At 41.0% G+C, this 20,364-nt stretch overlaps 1 long non-coding RNA gene across 1 annotated transcript in view; it reads right to left on the bottom strand.

The window, feature by feature from the left end:
* Nucleotides 1-5,724: 5,724 nt before the first annotated feature.
* LOC147995587 (uncharacterized) overlaps nucleotides 5,725-20,364 on the bottom strand; it is a 153,429-nt gene continuing 138,789 nt past the window's right edge. The window contains exon 3 of the long non-coding RNA XR_015684956.1: nucleotides 5,725-6,943. This is a non-coding gene — a long non-coding RNA (uncharacterized LOC147995587). The remainder of the gene's footprint in view (nucleotides 6,944-20,364) is intronic.

Here is a 20,364-nt window from a genome sequence, read left to right as displayed (position 1 = left end):
TACCACGTCCTGAAGAATGTATGGGAATCAGTTGTTACTGAACTATAAGGTTGGTTCAGACAGAGTATGGGGGGAGGGCGGCAATGGGGGGAGGGTTGGGAGGGGAACACCCATAAGGAAGGGGAGGGGGGAGGGGGATGTTTGCCCGGAAACCGGGAAAGGGAATAACACTCGAAATGTATATAAGAAATACTCAAGTTAATAAAAAAAAAAAAAAAAAAAAAAACAGAACGGTTCTGAGATTCCAATGGGAGAAAAAATTCACAGATCGATTATGAAACATTTGTGTACCTGACTATAACCCTCCCCCTTTTCCTGCACTCTCCTCCCTGTCCCTGTCCCTGTCCCTGTCCCTCTCTCTCTCTCTCTCTCTCTCTCTCTCTCTCTCTCTCTCTCTCTCTCCCTCCCTCCCTCCCTCCCTCCTTCCCTCCCTCCCTCCCCCCCCCTCTCTCTCTCTGTACACATGCAAAGTTGGGTGTTTTTCCCTGATCACTCTCATCTTTATATTTTGAAACAGAGTCTCTTATTAAAGCTTCAGCTCATGGATTGGCCTGGCTAGGTGTCTAGTGAGCTTCCGGGATCTACTTGTCTGCACACCCACCCAGTGCTGAGATCACAGGCATAGGCTTGCATGCCTGGCGCTTTAGTGGATTTGGAAAATCTCAGTTCAGGTCATTCGGCTTTCTTGGTGGACATTTTACCAACTAGACCATTTCTCCAGCCCGTGAGTACAGCTTTAACTGGAGTAGAACTAATAGCAAGAGAGATGCTGGGTGAGGGACAAGAGCCAAATCTTAAAGAGCATCATAGATCAAGGAAAAGAGATTAGCCTTTACTCTGAGACCAACAGGGCACTGCTGAAAGGTGTCAGCTGGTTCTTCATTCGATTTGTATTTTAGAAAACTCATTCTGGCTGCTGTGTGAAGAATGAGTCAGGGGCATAAAATAGTGTAGGCAGGATCCACTAAGAGGCAGTTTGGGACCAAGGAATCTCAATTGAGATAATGTCAACAAGAATGTAGGTGCAGGAGATGGATTGAAGTGATGTCAGCCCTACAACTGTTTCCTGAGTGGTTGCAATGGGTGTTAATGTGTTTGTCACTTAGAGCAATCTCACGGAGTGTGGATAAGGACATTGAAGTGCATCTTAAGTGGGAAGGTGGAATTCAGTCTAGGGCATTTGATCTTAAGTTGCTCTCACCCACAGTTTGAGCTATAAGAGGAAAGGCAGGGAGAAAGGCAGACCTGTGTTCTAGTGCTACCAATGAAAGCTTGTGCCCAGGAAACTCTGACCAGGTATACAGCTCAGCCCTCTATCTATAACACACAGGAGCAAGCTGAGGAGGGAGAAGACAGGCAGATGATTGTGTTTAAGAGAATGGAAGCCTACCACGAGGGCAAGAGAAAGGTGTCAAAGGTCAACTGTCAGAAATGGACCACTAGAACTGGAACCCACTCCACACCTGGTCTGGGACAAAACATAGCTACATGAGGGGATAAACTCTGTATGTTGTTTAATAAAACGGCTTATGGGAATTGGAAAAAAGTTGGCAAGACAGAACAGTACACTAGACGGAAAGAAATGGCACTAGAGACATAGTCGTGGAAACAGGTAAGTGGCAGACAAAGGAACATGTCATTGCCAAGTAGGACCAGTCCTCAGGCTACCAGGAGGCTCAGGCCAGGCCAGTGCTGCCGCTCTGCTTATACTGCTGTCACTGATTGAGAGAGGAGAGCACAGGGCCTTGGCACTGACTACGGACTGTAAGAATGATGGTCATTTCTGGGCCAGGGTGGATCTCATAATCACCCTGGCTCTGGGCAGCAACAGGATATCCAAGATGAGTCTCAGCAGTTTTCCAGTTTGTATAAGTGTGTTTTAGAAACCGTGAACCAGATCAATGACTCTTGACAATAAGTATTTGCATGTAAATTTGGACAAAATAATCTACTGTGTGACACGCAGTAGATTGAAATTCCTCTTTAATAAATGATTGTGAGATACAAAGATGGGAAAGGTGGCAGAACACACAAGGAGAAAAGCAGAACTGAAGATGCTCAAGACAGTCTAAAGGGCCCGCCATTGCCAAACAAGACCAGTTCCTGGTGTTGGGAAGCTTGGGCCACTATCAGGTCATCTCACCCAGTCTCCACCACTTAAGCTAGTACAGCTGCTGGGCCCAAAGGCTGGGCCATGGCATAAAGCTGCTGCTGCAGATGATGACAACAGTGACAATGATGACGATGATGATAAGGCAAAAAGTGGAGAAAAGTTCAAGGACACTTTATGATATGAAGAACATAATCATCAGAGGAAAGACAAACTGGAGACGGTGAGACATCTCAGACAAGAATGAGTTTCTGCATCCGTAAGAAATGGAGAAGAGGGTTGGGGATTTAGCTCAGTGGTAGAGCGCTTGCCTAGCAAGCACAAGGCCCTGGGTTCGGTCCCCAGCTCCGAAAAAAAAAAAGATACTAAAAAAGAGAAATGGAGAAGAAAGAATGAAGTCAATATGCTGACCTCTCCGTACTAATAATCTTGAATTTGTACTAGACAATAATATGGCCAATCACCAGAGCCATCTTGGATATTCTGAAGGTCTGTCTCCCCATATAATGATCTGTCTGTTAGCTGCTATTCCTTCACCAGGGAAGGTTTTCTCTTCCTTTTCACTTTCCATTCACACCACAAAGTTCCACAAGCCCATCTCCCAGTGACTTCTGCAGTGAAGCTTTGAGAATCTATGAACTATCCATTAAGATTTATGAGATTCTTAGAAACTATCTTAAAATGAGAGAAAATAGAAATAAAAATAGGCACAATTTAATGATATATTTCATAATTTAAAATGTATGCTGTTTTCCTTAATTAAAAGGGGGTAGGGAGACGAAAGGAGAGTACACCAAGCCAGCTTAATAACAGGTAACCAACAGCTTAATTCCAGGTCTCCAACAGGTTAATATCAGGTATCCAACAGCTCTGGAGGAAGGTGGAGTTGAAGAGCATAGTCTCCTCCCTCACCACGTGCACACATTGTGTGTTATCACCAGAGTGTACAGAACCTCATCACCAACTCCTGGATAGCACTCATCATGTGTCAGAATGTTGACATTAACCCATTTAATCTTCAGAAATAACCCTAGGAGGGCTAGGGTTGAAGCTTCAGGTGAAGCATGCTGGTCTAGTGCACTCTGTCCTGGATTCCATCCCTAGCATTCACTCATAAAACAGAATATAGTGGTGTAACCCTGTAATCCAGTGCATATTAGGTAAAGGGGAAATCGAAAGTTCAAGGCCATCCTCAGCCATGTAGTGAGATTGAATTCAATAAAGAAGCTTGATTTTTTTTAAAAATATAAGTTCTGGGAAGAGCACTATAAAGCTTTTATTACGAATATGACAGTGTCTGCAAATGAGTTATCTAAGGCTATCTTATTCCTACGTGTGCAACCAGGAATCCAACTCATTCAGTCTGATTCAGAGCTCATGCTCCTGACACCACAATGCAAGAATAGAGACAATAAACACCTACTCATCTGCAGGATGTAAATTCCATCTCCTGTACAAATGTTCATTCGAAATAGAGTCAGAGGAAGTGACTGCACTGATCTCACCTGCCCCACTTACATGGAAGAAGAAACATCCTCTCGATGCCCCACCACACAGGACTGATTCCCAGGTCTATGGAAACTGGAGAAGCAGCAGGGCAATGCCAAGGAAACCACATTTATAAGAGATTGGCTAGAATATAAGCAATCTTCACAGTGTTTTGAACAAGCTATAACTTATGGAAAAACTGACAGAAAAAGATGTTGAAATGCATTTATGATCCCCACACATCGATAACAATGGTACATGTGTTTATTTCAGTCCATTTCCCCAGCTCTCCTATTACAAAAGACCCCGAGCCAGTGAGAAAGCTGTCTGTTTTCTCTTTATGTTCTCTCTGCATTGAATAGAAAAATGATGCCCAGCCTCCATTGGGAAGAAGAAAGCAAAAAAATATCAGTAATGAATTGTAAAATACAAACTGCCTCTAGCAGACCAGGTTTTCAGAGATTCTTTTTCTGGATGCTAATTTCCCAAGGATGGAGAGTTAACTTCTGTCTTTTGTCTCAGTGATTCATCACATGAACATACATTTTTGCGTAATTTCTTGTTGGGCTTATGTTATTATAATCAATACCATGTATCAGTTCTGTTCTGATTCATCAGAGTTTCTGTAAAAGACACGTGAAAGGATCCAAAAGTGTCACAATAATTGTCTTCTGTGCATCGCCACAGTGTTTAACACTTGAGTACAAACATAACAGATATCACCTAAGACTATTTAGGGAGCTAGAAATATGGCTCAGTACTCAGGACAGCTCACTAACTGTGAAGAGAACCCAAGTTTGGTTCCCAGCACTCAGATAGCTGATCACCATCTATAAGTCCAGTCCCAGAAAACTTGATGCCCTCTTCTGACTTGTGTGGTGTACACTCTCACAGACACATAAATAAAAACAAAAGTAAATCTTTGATTAAATAAAAAAGTAAAGCTATTTGGGAGGAAATGTTTAAACTTACTCTGAGTATCTTGACAGAATACTGTCAGGCCCTTAAATAGAAGAAATACAATTTTATCACTAGTACTACCTGCCCCAGATCTCACCAAAGTCTTCTTAACATCCCCAACGGTATTTTCAGTAAGCAAACAGCTGCTTGGTGTCACTAGTAAGATCCTCAGGATGGACAGAAAGGAGACAACTCCAGGAGGGCCTGGCTTGAAGTAACAATGATCTATTTCTATATCCTAAATTAACAGCAAGCCAATTTGAGGATATGAGATGAACAGGTCAACAAAATCCTTAAATGCCACAGAGTTCCAACTAGAACAGGGAAAACAAATTTGTTCTTCTAAATATGTAATTTTCTCTATTCAAAGTAAAAAGGCGACCTTGTTAATCCCAATCAACCTAGCAACTTGTGACATCTTTTCTCATCTACAAAATTAATATTCGGGTAAGCAACCAAATTTCTAACCTCGAGTTCAAACAGCTGTAAATTCACTCCTACGAAGTTTAGTAACCCTGAACCTTTGAATGCAAAAACACACAAATAGAGTTAGATTTGTGAGTGGCCTTCCTGCCTCATGAAGACTCCAAATGTGGCCAGCTAAACCCCATTTCTCCAGACAGATTCACTCCCAAAAGTATACTTGGGAGCTGTCCCATGTGCAGGAGATGATCCAGTTCTCTGTCTATCATTTATCATCTTCTGTATACTTTTATTTGTGTTTGTGCACACCATAAGTAGATATTAGATGTCTTCCTCTATCACTTTGCACCTTAATTTTTGAGATATGATGTCTCTCTAGACCTGAAGGTAGGTCTCCCTCAAGACCTGGATCTAACTGACTATCTGTTAGCAATCCCCGGGCATCATCTACCTCACCAGCATTGAGGTTACAGGCACACAGTACTATATCTGGCTTTTTACAAGGATGCTGGAGGTTCAGAGCCAGGTCCTCATGCCTGTACAGCAACACTTTACTGACTGAATCATTTCTCCGGCCCTCCTTTATAACTGTAATCTCTTGTGCATGCAGACATTGGGTCTTATGTCTTTAGCATTGCATGACCTTGAGATCTCTCAAGCTCATGTTTATCAGTGTTTACCTTGACATACGATCTCATTGGGTCTTCTTGACAAACATTTGAAAATATGAAGATAACGTTAATATACTCAATGAGGTCTCAGTTCTTTAATACTGGAGTCATTCAATGAGTGCCTCAACTGAAGAAAATAGTTGTGTACCATCCAAATCCCACCACCGTTGACACAGCGATATCCATAAATATCAAGAAAAATGATACATGGCTAACTTTTAATTATCCACACTAATGAAGGGGAACAGTGGCATGGTTAATCCAAAGTAGTTTACAATCCAATAATAATTTATATTAGAACTTGAACTTCATTATGGGACTTTCTTCCAAGATTTTCCCCTTCGATTATACTTTCCATAATGAATGATGAAGGGAGGAAAACTTAATTTCTATCTTAAAGTTTTAAATTTTATAAACTTCAGCCTCCATCCCTGGCTTGCAGATCTGAAATGTAATGTTTTCCACTAACGTTTATGATACTACCATGACTTTGCATTACCTCATCTTGAACTTCCTATTAACAGTGAAGCCCTAATGCCATGCTTTCCTCCAAGAAAATAAATGCACACAGCTTAGACACATGGTTTCCTTTTTTCTTCTTGAGTGTGCAGTGTGGGGTGGTGGTGGGCGCTATGCATAGAGGTGTGCGCAGAAACCAGTGGTTTGCAGTCATTCTCGGGCACCGTTCACCTTGTTTTCTAAACAGGGTTTCTCATTGACTTGTAATTTGCCAACTGGGCTAGGCTGGCTCCCTAGAAAGCCTTGGGAATCCATCCATTTTCACCTGCCCAGCAATATTAGCATGCCCCACCATGCCTAGCCATTTTACACAGCTTCTAAGGATCTAATAAGCATCCTCATACATGCTTGGCATGCACCTTACTGACTAAGCTCCCTTTCCAGCCTAGTTTACATCCTCTGAGTCCTTCCTTCCTCTTCTATGTATTGGTGGGAAAATTTAAGGGCCTGAATTAATTTGCCATTCCCATAGAATAAAAATATCCAGTAATGAACTAGCACTGAGTTCAGTGACTTCAAACGACATATATATATTTTTTTTTTGCTGGTTCATGGATCTTCAACTTGGTTGAACTCAGGTCAAGCCTTCTATCTGGGTTCTTGTCTGCTTGGATTCTTGTGTTGGACCACTGCCTCCAGTGACTCAAAAGAGCACAGCATGAGACGAGGGAATCCATACATATAATGTCTTCTGCATCCATTCACGTCCTAGTGGAGACAGAAGTCACACTGCCAAGCTTGACATCTGTGGAGCCAAGAAAGTGTCCTCCACCTAAGGAGAGAAGAAGGAAAATACATTTCTTCTGAAAAACAGTCTAGTCTCCCACTTGGTATGCATTACACTCCCACAGCAGGTTCTGGAAATACTGAACTGAATTAAGTCTTAATTGATTTCTGTCCTCACATGAAGAGGAAGAAAGAAAAAAAAATCACTCTGAGGCTGCTAAGTAAGGAAATACCAAAATGCTATGTGAGAAGGGCAAAGAAAGGGGTCCAATACATTTTTATTGGTTATTTTATTTATTTACACTTTAAATGTTGTCCCCCTTCCAGGTCTCCCCTCTGCAACCCTCCCATCCCTTTCCCCTCCCTTATGCCTCTAAGAGAGAATCAGCAATGTTTTTACATTTGAGTATTCTAGGAGGACTTGAAAATAAACATAAACGAGCTTCCAGGGGAAGAAAACACAAAGAACGGATGGGCAACTACAGCAGTAAACTACTCAATGAACGACAGTCATACCACCTGCCTACAGCCCAGTGCTTGTGAGTGTAGCTGAGGCCCTCAGCCTCATTCGATAAGTGGAGGCTATGAAATATTTTCCAGGACAACAAGTTGAGAAATTTTATAAACAGTTAAAGGGAGATTTCAAGTAGGACAGCAAGAGATATCACCCACAACCCCAGAACTTCATTTGGGAAAAATTCCCAAAGGCAGGATGGAGGGGAGACTGGAGCCTTGGAAGGAGATAGGAGGCAGGGAGGTCAATTAAGGGACTGTATGTGGTTCCACGTGTCCTTCAGATACTACAATTAGACCCTGAACCCGGACAGCAGCAGAAGCAAAGAAGGAAAGAAAATCGATTTGAGCAACATTTTAGATATGGAATCAGAAAATGACTGGGCGAGAGAGCAATAAGAAGGGACCTGGAATTTATATTCTAAGATAGTACACCTAGTTAAAAGGTTAAGCCATTCTTCTTTCTGCCTCCCAGAGCACTCTGCACCGCACCTGCCCTCTCATGTCTCCCCAGGAAACTATGAATTTTGCCTCTTAGCCTAATTGAAAGCCCGAGGGCAGCAAAAACAGAAGAGTGGCTGAGGCAAAGGGAGAGTCATTTGATGAGAAAAGATTGATACGGCCTCTTCCATAATCAGTAGAGCACAGGTGAATAGATTTAGCGGGTTCTTTATCGAGTACCTTTAATCACCTAACTCAAATCAATAGTCTCTTAGAGGAACATAAATTAATTCTCCAAACAGCAAGTGCTCAAGGAGAGATGTCTGTAGTGTTTACACACTATGGCTCCCCTGTGATTTGTGAGCGGGGAGGGAACAAAAGACAAACCATGAGCTCAGAGGCAGAGTCTGAACTTAGAAATGCAATGCTGGGGTCAGAGAGCTGGCCCCAAAAGGAAGTCACCTCTTGTCATGAAGCCTTCCTCTGACCGCCAGAATTCTGTTACTGACCAGGATGGTTCTGTAATGTCTCCACTCTGAATGTATCCCATCTTTCCACAAACACTAGAAGCTTCTAGGACTGCTACCACCCAACACAGCCTAATGGGAAAGAGAAAAATCCTTATTGGCACTGCCTGTCAAGCCTGATTTGTTGGTCATGTTACTGAGTCACTGTGTCACCATTAGTCTAATTTCTGCATCTGTACAAAGGAAAATTAACACCCCTTTGCCTACTTAGAGTGCTTCAGTTGCTTTCCTTCAGGCATGCTCCAAAACAAACAGTTTCTTCCTTCATCCAACAGGTTACTTAACTAACCTACTAATTTATCTAAAGGACCGTCAGAAAGGATTGCTTGCAAAACGTCTTTCAAGCAAACGAGCATGGGGAAGCGATGTGTGGTTCTAGCAAAGGCTAGAATGGTGCTAACTCTCACCCAGTCTTTTCTCTTTCTATTTCTCTTGAGAAGAAAAGCCAGACCAGAATTCTAAGGATCAACCACCCATGCTGAGTAAAGGCCAAGGGTTAACAAAGGCCTTTCTAAATGATCCCAGTTGTTGTTCTAAATAATGATAGCCATTATCAGTGTTGTTAATAAGGGCTATTCCACCCACTGCTGCTTGTGTCCTGCTTAACCGTGAAGCAGGGAGGTCAAAACAAGAAGGATAACACTAAGGGATGCTGTTCTGTTCTTGTCCTTACTTTTCAGATGACCTCAGGGCAATTTCTTAGAGATTCAACCAGCAGTAGAAATAGGCAAGCAGCTTTTACCTGCTTCTGACTCCTTCTTCCAGATTAGCCTTTATTTCTAAAGCCTACAATAACCTCAGCCCCAGTCTCTGATTAAGAATTAATATGCAAATCCCCTAATTATGTGGACAAGAATTTTACAGGTCTCCCTGGGAGGGGTAGGTGATTTCTCAGGTTTCTGGCTCCCTCAATAGGAAATCTGCAATCTTCCACTCCAGGATTGTCATAGAAACCATTAGTGTCACTAAATTAACTAGCCTTCGGAATTATCCAAGAGAAAATGTATATTGATCTGATTCAGTGACGTGAGAACAGAACCACTTTCTTTGATGATTAACCTTTTCAGAATCCTCTCAGGTTACTCAGACTGTTAGATAGTGGGGGGAAAAAATCACTGCAGAATCGTTAAAATGTCCCCAGAACCACAGTCTTTGTACCATTATCTCCTCCAAAATAATAAAATTACTCAGACACTGGGTCTCCTTTAGAGGTACTTAGGTCAAAATCCATACATGTGTAAAGAAATGTAATGGCCCCTACCCCTTCGGCCACACACTAGTCAATAGATGAAAGTTATGATTATTTCTACATCATTCTATAAAAGGCTCTTCAAATACATTATTTTATTAACACACTATGAGCAGCAGGTGGTACTTTTATGCCCAATTTATAAGTAAAGAAACTAGTGTAGAGATTTATAAACACACACACACACACACACACACACACACACACACACACACACACACACACACACACTATGCAGTGTTTTTAATGTCTGATAAAACTCCCGGGTTCAAATTCTCTACTGTTTACTGTGGGCACATTCCTTTAAATTCTCAACACCTCGGTATTTTCATCCAAAAATGGGAGCAATGAAACCTATTCTGGATGAAATAAAGCCCTGTTTATCAGCATACAGGACCGTCATCAGAAGGCATGCTGCAAATGGCAGCTAAGCACTGGGACAGAATTGTTCACCTGGAAGGGGCCTCGTCAAAATGATGCAATTTTTCTTTCCAATGAGGTTATTGATTCCCTTTAAGGAGACTCTCTGCGGGATAAATGGCCCTTCATTATTTCCCTGGCAGACTCCAGCATCTGGTCGGTTCCAAACGAACCTGACTGACCACATCTGTGAATCCAAAATGTCGATGGACACCACTCTGTGATGTCAGAAAATTATTACATGGATTAAAATTGACCATTGTTCAGGTTGACTCCCTCCTCGGAACTTTTTCTGTGGCATTGTCCGTTGTAGAAGGCGGGATGCTTAGGATCTTCATCTATCTTCCAGAGACCACTGAGGGCACCAAGCCAGTCACAGTCAGAGAACACACTACAGTGGGGAAGACATAATCCCCTCCCTTCAGTCATCAGTTCTCCATGTCAGACCCGAAAAAAAATGCCTGAAAACCCATATCTAGTTATGCCACTCTCCGTGTGGGATGTGCCAGCCTATCAATTCCCTGAGGTAATCCTCACCCCTGGCTGTTCCTGTGCCCTGACTCCTAAACCTTTGTTCTTCCCTGTCTCTGATTCACTGACACCCCCACCTTATCCACATTAGACCTGAGGTATTTTCTACACCACCTTTTTCGGCACATCATGCTATTTTCTGCCATTTTGGGTACATTTTGATCAATTTTTCCCCTTCCCTTTCTTATTTCTCTTTCTATGCCACGCAATTTTTGATTCACCTCTTAAGCACCCCAAGTCAACAACCAGACCAGAGAAAGATTTAAATTTTGTTTCATTTAGGAATGCGTCTGTATGACTAATTTTACCTTGCCCTGCTTTAGATCCTGATCACTGCCCAGCAGCAGTGACATCTGTGAGTTTTCTTATTTAACTCTGCACTGGAGAATGCCCACAGTGCCCAAGCTCACTCATTCAAATCATCCTTCAACATTAGCACACCCAAAACCAGCCAAACAACCAAGGGCAGCTAAGCATGAACTGAGGATTCTAATTAAGACGAGAACGATGTGCTTGGCTGGCTTCTGCATCATACGGAGCAATCCCTCTAGCTGTGAGAGCCTGTGTTGTTTTCATTCCTTAGCACATCAGAAAGGAAACTGGGGACAGAGTTAATAGTGTGAGCCCAGGAGATAAACTGCTGTGGCGTGAGCTATGTCCCTGCCGCTTATGAGACATATGACCTGGGGTATAGTATTGTACTTCCATGTACCCCAATATCCTCATTTGTAATATGGGAATAACGGTACTTGACTCACAATACAACCAATAACTTTATACTTAATACTAAGATTAATATGTTTATTATTAGTGTCAATTATATAATGTGCATTCAACAGTTATATATAACTATAATATAATTTTATACATATACATATATCAATAGATATAATAACATAAATGTTATATATATGTATGTACACACACACACACACACACACACACACACATATATATATATATATATATATATATCTCACATGACCTGGCACAAAATAAAACTACATAAATGTTGGTTGAATAAAATGTCTACCATATTCAAGATCTACATTTCTGTTGGCAGTGGTTACCCCACAACAGCTATCAAAGTCTGATTTGATTTTTAGGGTAACAAAGTAAGTATTTACTGTTTCCACAAAAAAAATCCAATTGACTTTTTGTAGAGGAAATGGAAAATACCATCATTAGCCATCATTAAAGAGTCCTGATGAAGGCCAGACATTTTTGTCTCAGGGAGAAAAGTTGTACCAGGGCTGACAGTTACAAAGTGGCAAAGCAATGGCCTCAAATATTCTGCATTATCCTTCTTTCCTTCCTCAGCAAACGTGAAGCAGGAAATAATGAAGCCCACCATGGACCACCTTTAATAACCAAAGCTTAAGGATACCTCCTATCTGAAATGAACTTTTGTTTCTGTGGAAATTACTAACTACCAACGCCTGCAGAGAACCACACAGAAAAACTGCAAGCCATGTCACAGGAAGATAATTATTTTCAAACTACACAGAAGAATAAAGGAAAGAACTCTAACAGGGTCTGCTACCCTGCTTGTTTACCATAAGAGATGCAAGATCCCAAGAGCCCTGACCTCCTGGCGGAGAGAAGAGCAACTGACCATTTTCATCTGGGCTGGCACAGAGAAAGGGGATACAAATACCCTGGCTTAGAGACCATTATTTCAACTCAAGAACTTGAGTACTGAAATCGCTGCCCTTGAGCCCCAGTTTTCCCAGTGGTAATATAGAGACTGAGCCTTACCGAGCCAGTTCTGTTGCTACGTATGTAGAACCTCATACATAGAGATCCCCCACTTCCTACTCCCTCTTCTCTATGCAACATAAGAAACAAATCCGCAAAAGGAAGATAGTTCAGTCACGTGATCCTTGGGATCTTTATCACCAAATAGAAACTGTACTCAAAGTCCTTCCTGTACTAAGTGAATTCTCAAGTCTTTCCCCAAGATTTCCTATTGAAAGTTGTTATGAGTGGCAGAAACTTATTCATTTTAAAGGTATTTTTGAAAGGTTCCAGGAATTTACATATTAAAAAATTTATTGAAAACTTTAAGGTTCATGTCTAAAGAAATAAGGAATGAACACTACAGAGCTTGAAAATAGGGACGCCCAAAACAGAATCATGTCATATGGGATTGGAAGAGACAATTCAGCAGTGAAGAGCATGTGTTGCCTTTCCTGACAACCAGAGTTTGGTTGGCAGGACTAACATCAGGTAGCTCACAAATTACTTGGAACTCCACTCCCAGGAAATCCGATAACCTATTCTGCCATCAGAAGACCCATCACTCAGTTGTGCAAAAAGGGGAGGAATAGAGGGGTGGGGGAGACAAAGACAGACCAAGACAGAGAAAGACAGGATAGACAGAGACAAAGAAACAGACAGAGACAGAGATATACCCACATATGATTTTAAAATAATAAAAAGTCAATCTTAAAGAGCAGAGCCACATCTCCTGGCATAGCTTGTCTACAAGACACACCTGCCACCATACTGAACCTAAATGCCAAATCTTCTTCAATGCTAGGTCTAATGTTTAGGTAATAATATCACTGGATTAACAGTATACAGAGCATACATCAATCCTTCAGACATGCATTGGAAAAAGTCTGTTCTTCTTTGTTTCTAGACATAAAGAACTGGTGGAGAAGCTCAAAAGTAACACCTTAATACTATTGATGCTACCCCCAGAAAACAGGATGTACTATGGGTAGGAAGGTGAATCTAGGAAGTCTATTTTTACATTTAGGAATAAGAAGCAAAGGACCCTTTACCTAAACCTAGGATATACAAACAGAGTTACAGAGCACAAACTAAGCCAGAAGGATAATCAATAATCCAATGACCAGCATTGTTCTTTCACTATTCACACAGGCTCCAGTGTACTTTCATACACTCCTTCAACAAACACTCATTGACTACAGTTGATTTCTGTTCACTGAGAATACAATAGCCTAAGGTCCACGGATGAGTCCTGCCCTCAAAGAGATGAATAATTGCAGGAAACTATCCACAGAACCACTAGCAGTTAAGCACATGTCAAAAGCAACTCATCTGATCTTGTAGAATGAATACACAACATGATCTTAAGACTGAAGCACAAAGCAAGAAAATAAAATGTCTGCTCTCTTGTCAGCAACAATCCCTCTGTGCCCACCTCTTGCTAACTCTGCAGAGATGGAACCATGTTCATTTATTGAGCCGTGTCTAGTGAAACCTCAAGCATGACCACATCTCTCTTGTCCGAGGTCAGGCTGTTTTCACCTCCATTTTAACAGAAGACTCAAGGTCCAGCCCCCAAATTAATTCTGCAGAAAGCTATAGGCCACTCTTTCCCATTTCTTTTTCTATCTTTTCTGCATCTCCTTCTATACGATGGGTGCTTTGGCCACATACATTCAAATCTGGAATCTTCACCTTACTTACGTGTACCTACGCCCATGAAAGTCTCGCGCTCATTGCTAGCACTCAGTTTTTTTGTGTGTGTGTGTGTGTGTGTGTGTGTGTGTGTGTGTGTGTGTGTGTGTGTGTGTGTGTGTGTGTGTGTGTCTTTAATCCACTGACCTGAGGGAATCTGAGAGGGACTAGTAGCAAGGTCTGCCTGGAGCTTAAAGCAGGGTAGTAAGAACTTCCAGAAATATGTTTGCCTTTTGATTGAAATCTGAACTTGATCCTTCAGAGTGAACTTGGTATGCTTAGATTTTTCGGCTTCCTGTCATCTCTCTCTCTATGGGGCAACGCTTGTTTTGAATTCTGGAAGTCAAAGAGGAAAAGCCAGGCAGCTACATATTGATTTGTATGAATTCAAATTTAGAAACTGTAGATTGTACATAGCACTAGGACAGAGAAGAGCCGTGTCTCATGTATGATTTCCTTGATGTGGTGAGATTAACAAAATCAGTAGAATATGGTTAAATAATAATTTGGGTTATTTATAGATCATTTAGGATGATTATTCTAATGTCTTAATTAGTGTACATTAATTGTACAAATATCACCGTAACATTTTTTTCTTTTTTTTTTTTTTTTATTAACTTGAGTATTTCTTATATACATTTCAAGTGTTATTCCCTTTCCCGGTTTCCGGGCAAACATCCCCCTCCCCCCTCCCCTTCCTTATGGGTGTTCCCCTCCCAACCCTCCCCCCATTGCCGCCCTCCCCCCATAGTCTAGTTCACTGGGGGTTCAGTCTTAGCAGGACCCAGGGCTTCCCCTTCCACTGGTGCTCTTACTAGGATATTCATTGCTACCTATGGGGTCAGAGTCCAGGGTCAGTCCATATATAGTCTTTAGGTAGTGGCTTAGTCCCTGGAAGCTCTGGTTGCTTGACATTGTTGTACTTTTGGGGTCTCGAGCCCCTTCAAGCTCTTCCAGTTCTTTCTCTGATTCCTTCAACGGGGGACCTATTCTCAGCTCAGTGGTTTGCTGCTGGCATTCGCCTCTGTATTTGCTGTATTCTGGCTGTGTCTCTCAGGAGCGATCTACATCCGGCTCCTGTCGGTCTGCACTTCTTTGCTTCATCCATCTTGTCCAATTGGGTGGCTGTATATGTATGGGCCACCTGTGGGGCAGGCTCTGAATGGGTGTTCCTTCAGTCTCTGTTTTAATCTTTGCCTCTCCCTTCCCAGCCAAGGGTATTCTTTTTCCTCATTTAAAGAAGGAGTGAAGCATTCACATTTTGATCATCCGTCTTGAGTTTCGTTTGTTCTAGGGATCTAGGGTAATTCAAGCATTTGGGCTAATAGCCACTTATCAATGAGTGCATACCATGTATGTCTTTCTGTGATTGGGTTAGCTCACTCAGGATGATATTTTCCAGTTCCAACCATTTGCCTACGAATTTCATAGACTCGTTGTTTTTGATAGCTGAGTAATATTCCATTGTGTAGATGTACCACATTTTCTGTATCCATTCCTCTGTTGAAGGGCATCTCGGTTCTTTCCATTTTCTGGCTATTATAAATAAGGCTGCGATGAACATAGTGGAGCACGTGTCTCTTTTATATGTTGAGGCATCTTTTGGGTATATGCCCAAGAGAGGTATAGCTGGATCCTCAGGCAGTTCAATGTCCAATTTTCTGAGGAACCTCCAGACTGATTTCCAGAATGGTTTTACCAGTCTGCAATCCCACCAACAATGGAGGAGTGTTCCTCTTTCTCCACATCCTCGCCAGCATCTGCTGTCACCTGAGTTTTTGATCTTAGCCATTCTCACTGGTGTGAGGTGAAATCTCAGGGTTGTTTTGATTTGCATTTCCCTTATGACTAAAGATGTTGAACATTTCTTTAGGTGTTTCTCAGCCATTCGGCATTCCTCAGCTGTGAATTCTTTGTTTAGCTCTGAACCCCATTTTTTAATAGGGTTATTTGTTTCCCTGCGGTCTAACTTCTTGAGTTCTTTGTATATTTTGGATATAAGGCCTCTATCTGTTGCAGGATTGGTAAAGATCTTTTCCCAATCTGTTGGTTGCCGTTTGTCCTAACCACCGTGTCCTTTGCCTTACAGAAGCTTTGCAGTTTTATGAGATCCCATTTGTCGATTCTTGATCTTAGAGCATAAGCCATTGGTGTTTTGTTCAGGAAATTTTTTCCAGTGCCCATGTGTTCCAGATGCTTCCCTAGTTTTTCTTCTATTAGTTTGAGTGTGTCTGGTTTGATGTGGAGGTCCTTGATCCACTGGGACTTAAGCTTTGTACAGGGTGATAAGCATGGATCGAGCTGCATTCTTCTACATGTTGCCCTCCAGTTGAACCAGCACCATTTGCTGAAAATGCTATCTTTTTTCCATTGGATGGTTTTGGCTCCTTTGTCAAAAATCAAGTGACCATAGGTGTGTGGGTTCATTTCTGGGTCTTCAATTCTATTCCATTGGTCTATCTGTCTGTCTCTGTACCAATACCATGCAGTTTTTATCACTATTGCTCTGTAATACTGCTTGAGTTCAGGGATAGTGATTCCCCCTGAAGTCCTTTTATTGTTGAGGATAGCTTTAGCTATCCTGGGTTTTTTGTTATTCCAGATGAATTTGCAAATTGTTCTGTCTAACTCTTTGAAGAATTGGATTGGTATTTTGATGGGGATTGCATTGAATCTGTAGATTGCTTTTGGTAAAATGGCCATTTTTACTATATTAATCCTGCCAATCCATGAGCATGGGAGATCTTTCCATCTTCTGAGGTCTTCTTCAATTTCTTTCCTCAGTGTCTTGAAGTTCTTATTGTACAGATCTTTTACTTGCTTGGTTAAAGTCACACCAAGGTACTTTATATTATTTGGGTCTATTATGAAGGGTGTCGTTTCCCTAATTTCTTTCTCGGCTTGTTTCTCTTTTGTATAGAGGAAGGCAACTGATTTATTTGAGTTAATTTTATACCCAGCCACTTTGCTGAAGTTGTTTATCAGCTTTAGTAGTTCTCTGGTGGAACTTTTGGGATCACTTAAATATACTATCATGTCATCTGCAAATAGTGATATTTTGACTTCTTCTTTTCCGATCTGTATCCCCTTGATCTCCTTTTGTTGTCTGATTGCTCTGGCTAGAACTTCAAGAACTATATTGAATAAGTAGGGAGAGAGTGGGCAGCCTTGTCTAGTCCCTGATTTTAGTGGGATTGCTTCGAGTTTCTCTCCATTTAGTTTAATGTTAGCAACTGGTTTGCTGTATATGGCTTTTACTATGTTTAGGTATGGGCCTTGAATTCCTATTCTTTCCAGGACTTTTATCATGAAGGGGTGTTGAATTTTGTCAAATGCTTTCTCAGCATCTAATGAAATGATCATGTGGTTTTGTTCTTTCAGTTTGTTTATATGATGGATCACGTTGATGGTTTTCCGTATATTAAACCATCCCTGCATGCCTGGGATGAAGCCTACTTGATCATGGTGGATGATTGTTTTGATGTGCTCTTGAATTCGGTTTGCCAGAATTTTATTGAGTATTTTTGCGTCGATATTCATAAGGGAAATTGGTCTGAAGTTCTCTTTCTTTGTTGTGTCTTTGTGTGGTTTAGGTATAAGAGTAATTGTGGCTTCGTAGAAGGAATTCGGTAGTGCTCCATCTGTTTCAATTTTGTGGAATAGTTTGGATAATATTGGTATGAGGTCTTCTATGAAGGTTTGATAGAATTCTGCACTAAACCCGTCTGGACCTGGGCTCTTTTTGGTTGGAAGACCTTTAATGACTGCTTCTATTTCCTTAGGAGTTATGGGGTTGTTTAACTGGTTTATCTGTTCCTGATTTAACTTCGATACCTGGTATCTGTCTAGGAAATTGTCCATTTCCTGAAGATTTTCAAATTTTGTTGAATATAGGTTTTTATAGTAAGATCTGATGATTTTTTGAATTTCCTCTGAATCTGTAGTTATGTCTCCCTTTTCATTTCTAATTTTGTTAATTTGGACGCACTCTCTGTGTCCTCTCGTTAGTCTGGCTAAGGGTTTATCTATCTTGTTGATTTTCTCAAAGAACCAACTTTTGGTTCTGTTGATTCTTTCTATGGTCCTTTTTGTTTCTACTTGGTTGATTTCAGCTCTGAGTTTGATTATTTCCTGCCTTCTACTCCTCCTGGGTGTATTTGCTTCTTTTTGTTCTAGAGCTTATAGGTGTGCTGTCAAGCTGCTGACATATGCTCTTTCCTGTTTCTTTCTGCAGGCACTCAGCGCTATGAGTTTTCCTCTTAGCACAGCTTTCATTGTGTCCCATAAGTTTGGGTATGTTGTATCTTCATTTTCATTAAATTCTAAAAAGTTTTTAATTTCTTTCTTTATTTCTTCCTTGACCAGGTTATCATTGAGTAGAGCATTGTTCAATTTCCACGTATATGTGGGCATTCTTCCCTTATTGTTATTGAAGACCAGTTTTAGGCCGTGGTGGTCCGATAGCATGCATGGGATTATCTCTATCTTTCTGTACCTGTTGAGGCCCGTTTTTTGACCAATTATATGGTCAATTTTGGAGAAAGTACCATGAGGAGCTGAGAAGAAGGTATATCCTTTTGCTTTAGGATAGAATGTTCTATAAATATCCGTTAAGTCCATTTGGCTCATGACTTCTCTTAGTCTGTCGACATCACTGTTTAATTTCTGTTTCCATGATCTGTCCATTGATGAGAGTGGGGTGTTGAAGTCTCCCACTATTATTGTGTGAGGTGCAATGTGTGTTTTGAGCTTTAGTAAGGTTTCTTTTACGTATGTAGGTGCCCTTGTATTTGGAGCATAGATATTTAGGATTGAGAGTTCATCTTGGTGGATTTTTCCTTTGATGAATATGAAGTGTCCTTCCTTATCTTTTTTGATGACTTTTAGTTGGAAATTGATTTTATTTGATATTAGAATGGCTACTCCAGCTTGCTTCTTCTGACCATTTGCTTGGAAAGTTGTTTTCCAGCCTTTCACTCTGAGGTAGTGTCTGTCTTTGTCTCTGAGGTGTGTTTCCTGTAGGCAGCAGAATGCAGGGTCCTCGTTGCGTATCCAGTTTGTTAATCTATGTCTTTTTATTGGGGAGTTGAGGCCATTGATATTGAGAGATATTAAGGAATAGTGATTATTGTTTCCCTTTATATTCATATTTGGATGTGAGGTTATGTTTGTGTGCTTTCATTCTCTTTGTTTTGTTGCCAAGACGATTAGTTTCTTGCTTCTTCTAGGGTATAGCTTGCCTCCTTATGTTGGGCTTTACCATTTATTATCCTTTGTAGTGCTGGATTTGTAGAAAGATATTGTGTAAATTTGGTTTTGTCATGGAATATCTTGGTTTCTCCATCAATGTTAATTGAGAGTTTTGCTGGATACAGTAACCTGGGCTGGCATTTGTGTTCTCTTAGGGTCTGTATGACATCAGTCCAGGATCTTCTGGCCTTCATAGTTTCTGGCGAGAAGTCTGGTGTGATTCTGATAGGTCTGCCTTTATATGTTACTTGACCTTTTTCCCTTACTGCTTTTAATATTCTTTCTTTATTTTGTGCGTTTGGTGTTTTGACAATTATGTGACGGGAGGTGTTTCTTTTCTGGTCCAATCTATTTGGAGTTCTGTAGGCTTCTTGTATGTCTATGGGTATCTCTTTTTTTAGGTTAGGGAAGTTTTCTTCTATGATTTTGTTGAAGATATTTACTGGTCCTTTGAGCTGGGAGTCTTCACTCTCTTCTATACCTATTATCCTTAGGTTTGATCTTCTCATTGAGTCCTGGATTTCCTGTATGTTTTGGACCAGTAGCTTTTTCCGCTTTACATTATCTTTGACAGTTGAGTCAATGATTTCTATGGAATCTTCTGCTCCTGAGATTCTCTCTTCCATCTCTTGAATTCTGTTGTTGAGGCTTGTATCTACAGCTCCTTGTCTCTTCTTTTGGTTTTCTATATCCAGGGTTGTTTCCATGTGTTCTTTCTTGATTGCTTCTATTTCCATTTTTAATTCCTTCAACTGTTTGATTGTGTTTTCCTGGAATTCTCTCAGGGATTTTTGCAATTCCTCTCTGTAGGCTTTTACTTGTTTATTAATGTTTTCCTGTGCTTCCCTAAGTGTGTTCATGTCTTTCTTGAAGTCCTCCAGCATCATGATCAAATATGATTTTGTAACTAGATCTTGCTTTTCTGGTGTGTTTGGATATTCCATGTTTGTTTTGGTGGGAGAATTGGGCTCCGATGATGGCATGTAGTCTTGGTTTCTGTTGCTTGGGTTCCTGCGCTTGCCTCTCGCCATCAGATTATCTCTAGTGTTACTTTGTTCTGCTATTTCTGACAGTGGCTAGACTGTCCTATAAGCCTGTGTGACA

This window comes from Rattus norvegicus, chromosome 3 (assembly GCF_021556685.1).
Source record: "Rattus norvegicus strain SHRSP/BbbUtx chromosome 3, alternate assembly SHRSP_T2T, whole genome shotgun sequence".
Taxonomy (NCBI): Eukaryota; Metazoa; Chordata; class Mammalia; order Rodentia; family Muridae; genus Rattus; species Rattus norvegicus.
Note: the sequence above shows the minus strand (reverse complement) of the source record. Positions and strands in the feature narration are given on the sequence as shown.